The sequence below is a fragment of the Epinephelus lanceolatus genome, chromosome 16, assembly GCF_041903045.1.
Source record: "Epinephelus lanceolatus isolate andai-2023 chromosome 16, ASM4190304v1, whole genome shotgun sequence".
NCBI lineage: Eukaryota > Metazoa > Chordata > Actinopteri > Perciformes > Serranidae > Epinephelus > Epinephelus lanceolatus.
The window spans coordinates 35,572,256-35,580,590 of NC_135749.1; the positions used below are offsets into that span (position 1 = coordinate 35,572,256).

General features: G+C 38.4%; 1 long non-coding RNA gene across 2 annotated transcripts; it reads right to left on the minus strand.

Moving 5' to 3' along the window:
* Positions 1-1,792: 1,792 nt before the first annotated feature.
* LOC117263305 (uncharacterized) lies at positions 1,793-7,342 on the minus strand. 2 transcript variants are annotated; one of them, XR_004502177.2, is made up of 6 exons: positions 7,317-7,342; positions 5,500-5,573; positions 4,893-4,961; positions 4,629-4,695; positions 3,444-3,536; positions 1,793-2,826 (listed from the first exon to the last, which is right to left on the minus strand). It is a non-coding gene; the product is annotated as an uncharacterized LOC117263305 (long non-coding RNA). The 2 variants fall into 2 exon arrangements; XR_004502176.2 differs by lacking the exon at positions 7,317-7,342 and having other exon boundaries at positions 5,500-5,635.
* Between the last annotated feature and the right edge of the window lie 993 nt (positions 7,343-8,335).

The window sequence follows — 8,335 nt, forward strand, 5'->3', positions numbered from 1 at the left end:
GAGTCATTTCTCTCCTGCAGTCATCACCTTTCCTCTTCTTCCTCTCATGACCTGGCTTAACATCTTCTTTCCCCTGTTTCCTCTGTTGTCATTATGGCTTCACCTCTTCAGGTGACTCTATTAAATTACCTCCAAACTCATTCCCTAGACTGTATTTCAAATACACTTAAAGATTAGTGTCCTCATTTCTGACATGTCTCCACTACAGCTGGGCTGTAAATTAACTTATTATTAAAAGTGTGAAAAAGTAAAATAAAATCTGGTTGGGGTGTCTTGTTTGGGCATCAGTCCCCTTTTCAATGTGGGTCTTGTCACTAAAATTGTATGGAGCTACATTTGTTTCTTTATTATTCAATCAAGCAGAGTAGGTTTTGCAATCAAAAAAAGATTTGAGAGCAAAAGTATCAATATTGCAATCAAAAAATGTTTTATTGCAAGTAAAAAATGACTGATTAAAAAATGCAAATCCAAAAGTTTTGTTTGCGAGTCATTTTTTTTTTCGTTTGCAAGTCAAAAAGTTTTGAGAGTAAAAAGTTGAACCTGGTGGGCGGGGCCTAAACTGAAAGCTGTAAGACACATCTCTATTGGCCAGTCTCCGTCGGAATGACAGCTTGCAAAGCATTTTTTTTTCTTCTTCTCTCGGTTGGCGGATTGTAAACAATTTAAAGGTGCATACCGCCACCTACTGTACAAGAGTGTGCAACATCATGTCATTTAGCCTTTTTCTTAAATTTTACTCATCAGCCCAGTACGCTTGCAAAGCATACAGATACCCCCCATTCAATTTAAAGCATAACTGATTTGAGTAAAGGCACGAGAGCAAATCTGGGTATATAAACGGTTGGTTTGTGCTGTGTTCTTCAGTTGGCAGTTACACCTAGAGTAGAGTAAAGCTACTGAAGACCAGCAAAATCACCGTTTGGTGAGCACCTTCAGATTTTAGGAGTGTACCCTTAATCGATAACTTGTTTATATCGTTTGTATTGTGCTTCGTGATATTGTTTGAGGGAACTGTAACGTAAGGTAACTGCATACGAGTGGATGCAACTATCACTAGTGCTAGCGTAGTTCCTCAGGGATTTAAGCTGTTATTACTTTAATTTTGACAATCGAACCTGTGACAACACATTAGCTAAGGTTGATTTTGTTTAAATACGTTGAATTATAATTTTATGGGTTATTGTTTGTCGGAGGATTGAGCTAAGCTAACTAACGCTAACGTCAGCTGTCACGTGTTGCCATAGCAACGGTAAACATTCACATATGGGCTAAGTGCAGAGTGCAGAATCAAGCTTCATTGTAAATATAGCTAAAATACATTGTATTTAACACAGGATGTGACTTTTAGAAAAGAGCTATTTACCATCGCTCACTCAAAAAAATGAAACGTTGGCTTTAATTAAATATATTTTGTCAACAGGTTCCACGAAATTGTATTAAGTTAATTACAATTAAATATATAAAGTCAATCTAACTTAATCAAATTGTTTTAGAGTAACATAATGATTGTGAATTGACCCAAATAAAAACAATTACTTCTGATCAACAAGAGCTATTTCAGCTTGGCGTAATTAAATCAATTATGTTATATGAACTTAAAAAATATATTGTCATCCTACATATTTTACATTTGCCCTTTCAACATACATCTTATATCTACAAGTAAAATAATACATTTAAGTCCAATTAATAAAAACATTATACTTTCATTTAATTGATTCTTTTTTAATTAGTTTGACATAATTCTAGTTTGTCAACAGGTTCCACACAAATGAATTTGGTACACCCAACATATTTTTGTTAATTCCTTTATTCACCAACGCATTTAACATTAGCATTTTGGTGCACTTGGTCCAAAAACAACATTATGACATTTTTAACGCAGGTATACACTGACTATGTACAAGTACTTCATACAACCCCTCTTCAAAAAACCCAAACTATCCCTTTAAATGTAAATACTTTCTGGTTTATTTAGTCCTCTGACAGTAAACCACCTATCTTTGGGTTGTGGACTATTGGTTGTGACAAAATAAAACATAAGGTTTTACACCTTGGTGTATCAAGTCAAAAATGCCAATCACAGATTCTCAAAGTGACAACCAATAGAAAAAAATGGACAGATTAATCACTAATGAAAATAACCATTTGTTGCATCCATCCAAATAAACTCAGTTGGCAACATTATGGTACACGATAGTCCATGGACATCTGTAAACTGCCTTTATGCAGCATAACACATACAACATAGAACAAAAAACATCCTTTTGACAATATTTTGGTCTAACATGACAGGCTTGGTGTTTTCAAAAAAAATTCAAACAGCATAATGGTCTAAAAATCTAACACCACACTTGCTGCTGTCAACATTGGCCTTTCAATTCACTTCTCAATTCTTGTAACTTGGACCTCAATTTTACCACAAGACTACTTTTCACTTTATTCAGTTTTGATCCAAAATAGAATTGTGCCTATTCCGCATAACATTCAGTATGCAAATCAATGGTTGGCTCATTCAAACAGTTTGTTTTTGAGCATCTGTACCTTTGTTGAGAGTCTTGAAGCATCCAGTTGAAGAAAGATCTTCTGAAGCACTTCAAAGAAGCCTTTCAGTTCTTGAGGATAACTGAGGTTCAGTGCATAGATTACACCCATCAAGAGTGCACATGCAGTGGCAATGTCTCCCAAGTCATGTAGAACTTCAACACCCTCGATCATGATTCCCACATCAGCTGGAGGAGTGGCGGCATCACCTCCTTCAACAGTGATGCTGTAGATGCCATGGAGAATTTGTTCAACCTCCCCCTGAGTAGTAGGATCGGAATCCTTTACATGGGACAGAAAGACACGACCAAAAAAAAAAAAAAAAAAACACACTATGAAATCACAAACAGATTTTGCAGAATTGAATAGCATTATTTAATGTCAACTCACTTGGTACTTTATTTGGAACAGCACTGCTTTTACTTTTACTAAGCTTAGACATTTTGTTTGTGTTTACATTGTGTTAACAAGTCTTCCTAATATGTTTATATGATCTAGTGAGTAGCAGTTCTGAGCTGGAGAGCACAGATAAACAGCTCCATGAGTGAGGAGTGGAAATTCTCACTGCACCACTCCACTTACATGCTCTGGTAGACAATATTAAGAACACTTATCAATAAAACTGCACTACCGCCACCCACTACTACCTCAGTTATAAGTAAAGTCAAATTATTTTTCTGACAATGTCAGAAAAAATTAAACTGTATAAGCTTCATAAAAGTAATTGTATTGGCTTACGTTAGATTGCACAGGTGTCCCTAATAAAATGCATGGTTAAGGTATATATTAGATTTCAAAATAAGTTTAAACAAACTAATTCCATGCAATTATAATTAAGTAACAACATTAGTTATTCAATAATTGGTTGAATAGAGGTGAAAACAATTAATATTACTAACCAGGTATTCCTTGAAGAGGATGTCTGGGTCTTCATTCAGATAGACACAAAGTGCCTTCAGGACGCACTCCCTCTTTCTTTTGACAGTTTCATTCTATAAAAAAAAAGAAAAGAAAAAAGAAACTTTAGGACTGCACATACACACCTACTACACCTCACAATTCTAAAAGCATTTGAATAATGGTACATATTGGTAGGTATGGTTGCACTCCTTATCCAAAACATATTCAACTGGTTCAACTACTTGGAACCTGTCTTTGAAGTACTGCTTCCACTTAAAAGCAGTGCCAAGTGGGCCTTGATCTCCAATTGTTTTTGTCAAAGGGTTAGAGAGGCAGACTGCAGAGGCCAACTCCTGTATTTCTGTTGCACTACGACCAAGATTATGCTTAGTACAAAAAACTGACACAATGCCATTTAATGTAGTCATGGATGCAGAACTCATCAGGAAGTGCAAGTCCTGTAAAAGTTCATTGACTGCACTGCTTGGAACATGGAGTATGTTTTCCATCTTAAGCAACACTGCTGCAAATTTTTCTTGTATCATCTTCTCAACATTTTCTGAGATGTCCGTCTGAGAACTTGACTGCACTTCTAGCTTGTCTTCATCAAATACTTCACTGTCTCCATGTTCACCTGAAAGATTCGGTGCGTCAAAACTCTCTCTCAGTGAAACTATTCCAGGTTTAAAGTCACTGTAAGAAAAACCAAGGTGCTTTCTATTTTTATGTGATTTAAATGTCCCATAGATGTTTGTGCTAAATGAACATCCCTTGAAGAAGCAGGGAACTGTTTCACTGGCTTTGAGATGCAAATTTAGATGTGCAAAATACTCTTTTTCAGAGGAAACTTCAGGGAATCCACAAACATGACAGTTGAATGTGGCCAATGACGATGTTTGCTGTGATGTCTCTCGGTTATGGACTCGACACAAATGTGACCTGAGCGCATTCCATAAGTTAAATGTACACGGACAACTACTGTATGGGCAAGGATATGGGTGCTGGCGCCAATAATGTGGATGTTTTAACCTATAGTGTTTAAGTAACTGGTCCCTAGTTGGGGTCTCTGAACTGCAACCTTTACACTGCCACATTCAAAATCTGGAAAAAAACAGCAAAGGAATATCAGTAAAGAAAACATAACTTGTAAAACATTTTCTTTAGAAAAGTGTGACTGGACATACCATGTGCAAGCTCAGCAGTGCCGCCTACACCACATTAATGAGGGAGGGAGCAGATAAAGGCCAGAATCTGAAATTCAAGATGTTAACAGGAGTCATCAACTAATAAATTCATCAGTTGCTTTTTAAGAAAACCAGAGTTCTAAAATTAAATGAGCTATTCAGAAGAAGAGCAAGATATTGAAGCGGTCACCTGATGCATGTTTCTAGAAATAAAAATACAGACAACCCAATTCACAGTAAATGAGTAGTTAGTTGAGATCATACCTGTTATGAGTACAAAGCCTTGTCCAGACAGGAGGGAGCACAAATGATCAATGGACCATCATTCAGGACCTGATATATGCAACATGATGATGACAAAAAGATAGAAAATCAACTGAAATAAATGTAGAAAGATTTTAACAGAAGGGGGGGGGGGGGGGGGGGGGGGGTGTAAGGCCTTTTTGATTTATGTGATTTGATTATTATTTAAGTTTAAAGAACTTTGTGAGTTAAGAGCTGAACACAATCTATATTCACAAAGTCTACACTTTCTGAAAACACTAAATTTACACTGCTTTTATATCATCACTTATCATGACTTCCAGCACTCAACTCAATTAGTGCATTCTACTTTGAAAGAATATATGAACTACGTTCTTTATGTTTAGAGTAGAATATCACAGCAAATCTGATACAGATATCATAGCCGGGCCACTAGACACTTTGTTTTGAACTGCAAATCATAAATTCACGACAGAGGCTGGTCACCTTTAACTGTCACTGTTAAAAATTAAGCCTAAAGCCCATTTCACTAAGCTTTGTAAAAAAACAAAAAAAAAGTTTTAAGTTTGGAAATATAATACAAAAACAAAACTGTTAAAATACTTACATATAATGATATGGTGAATCATGTACTCAAAAGTAGACGCAAGCTTCAACAGCAGCTAAAGGTATCTCCTTCACCTGCAAACGGGAGAGGATGCAATTAGATACTGAAAATTCAGAGAGGAAAAAAAAACACACTTAAAATATTTTTTAAATCAAGCTTATCCTTTACAGGGTCGCGCGGGGCTGGAACCGATCCCAGCTGACATTGGGTGAAACGCGGAGTATACCTTGGACAGGTCGCCAGTTCATCACATGGCTGACCCATAGAGACAAACAAACAAACAAACAAACAGCTCATATTCACACCTACGTAAAGTTTAGAGTCACCAATTAACCTGCACGTGTTTGGAGTGGGTTCATTCTCACTGCCACGATGCAGAAATGCGGGACGGATTTGCGGAATATTCGCGTAGCGCTTTTCCGCGTTTAAACCATACACACAGGCGCGGTACGGACACGGTGTGGAATTTCGCTTTCGCTTGTGTTCCAATTCCGCACAGTGTGTGCGGTTGTGGGTGAACATGGACGCGAGTAGCAGCAGCAGCAGCAGCAGCAGCAAGCTAGCAAGCTAACGTTTAACAAGCGTCAACTTCAACTTTCTTTAGCACTTACCACTCTCACCGCAGCAACCAAGCTGGACAATGGACTGCCAGACGCTGTCTTTTAATTCAGTGTTCATAAAATCATCCTGTCTGTTATCAAAAAGGACGGGGTGCTGTGAAACGAGGTTTATCAACCTTTCTCCCATACTGTCCTGCCTGGCTGGATTTCGGACTCTCCCGGGTCCGCGCAACTATAAACAAACGATTTCATTGGCCCAGCTGTGTAGTTCTGCCAGCGAATTCCGCAGGGGGTCAAAGTCTGGGCGTAAACTTTTTTCACCGCACGAAAGTTCCGCCCCGGTGTGCAAACTTCCATAAGAACCCATGAAATCAACTCTTATATTTTTCCGTGAGAATAATCCACGTGGATATTCGCCCTCAGTGACAATGGACTTCAAGGAAGTCGGAGCACCATGAGAAAACACACGCAGACGCGGGGAGAACATGCAAACTCGGCACAAAATGGCTCCAACCACAGAAAAGCCCCAATCAGCTGGTGGGTTCAGAGACTGAACCTTCTTGCTGTGAGGTGACAGTGCTAACCACTGCACATCGTGCCGCATTTAATGTTTAGTAGCATTAAATTTACCTAAAACCGACATCTGCTCTGTGACGCTGCACACTAATTCACATTTCTGTTAGCATGTAGATCACGCAACTTTCGTCTAGCAGCGGCTCATTCAAGTTCATAAAGACTAAAAACAACAACAACATAATGGCCAAATACAAGACAACCTAGGTTATAAGACCAAGCATATCCACTTACCAGTGCTTCAATTCAGTATATTGCGTTTTAAATTACAGTCCTTACTGGTCCGCTAATCCGAAGTAGTTCATTGTTGACAACTGCTACCTGTTTTTACTCGCGTGCAACACGCCGCGGCCGCACCTCCTGTACCTGCTTCACAATAAAAGCTTCCCGGTGGTTCGCCGACAGAAAGCTTTTATTATGAAGCTACAGCAAAACGATAAGTATCAGCAGTAACGCTAGCTTCACCAGCTTGTAAAATAAGTTTAATATCTGTAAATTCAGACAGGAACACAAAACTAACACTAATCTAATCCACAGAGACTCGGTCACAAAAAGTGATATGGCGATGCTCAGCGGGATAAAAAAAAAAAGTTAGCTAGCACAAGACCCACCTGCTCTCTAAAATTGCACAAACACGCCAACAATATATTATATATTCTGGGTAAAAAGAAAATGTTCACTTACCTTTCTCGACGACAAAAAAACGACAACAACTTGAGGCCTTGCGCATGTGCAGTCTGAAACGTCTCACTCTTCTTCTTCTTTGGGGTTTTAGGCGGCTGGCATTGCATTACTGACACCCTCTGGATGTAAGATGTATCGCAATCCTAACTGACTTAACGTAAATAGTTTGTGATTAAACAACAGATTAATTTTTTTTACAGATAACGACAGACACAATTTCGTCGACTTTATTAGAAAAACATGTTTAACTGTAACAAAGACAAGTATTTTAAGTAAAATGAAAATAAAAAATAAATATAACTTGAACAACACCTCTAATTCACTTTTTTGAGTGCTCTGACGTCAAACAATGGAGACAGGTAATAAAATACTGCGGTTATCTTATCTACACGCAACCGCTGGCACCGGAGTCTTCCAAAAACTTCACCGTGGACTCTGGTTTCAAAGAAACGCGGTTGCGGGGACCCAAAAGTGTGGTTGCGTGTGGCCAAACAGCCAAATTGCATAGAATAATACACGGTTTCAGAAATACACGAGTCTGTGTGGAATAGGCCTAATAATAGCAAGAATGTTTTATTTGAACTGGTGCATGTAGATTGCTTTTGTTTAGCCAGGGCAGAACTATTCAACGGCGTAACGGTCAGTACTGTCGATGCCCCGGGGTGTAGCAGTAATGCTGACTGTCGTGCATTTCCGGTGGGAGAGAAGGAATCGTGGGTGTAACCCGCTCTGTATGGAGCCACGTCAAACCCACCAATAGAAACTCTTCTGTCATCCATCAGCGTAGGCCCCGCCCATTAAGTGCAGTTGAACTTGCAAGCAAAACTTTAACTTGCAAGCAAAGAGGACTGATCTGCAAGCAAAAGTTTTTAACTTGCAAGCAAAGAGGACTGATTTATAGGCAAATGATCATACATTTTTACTTACAAACTTGATTTTTGATTGCAGTTCAAGAAATATGCTCTCAAAACAGTTTTATATGATTGCAACAAAAAGACACAAAAATACCTCCATAAAGT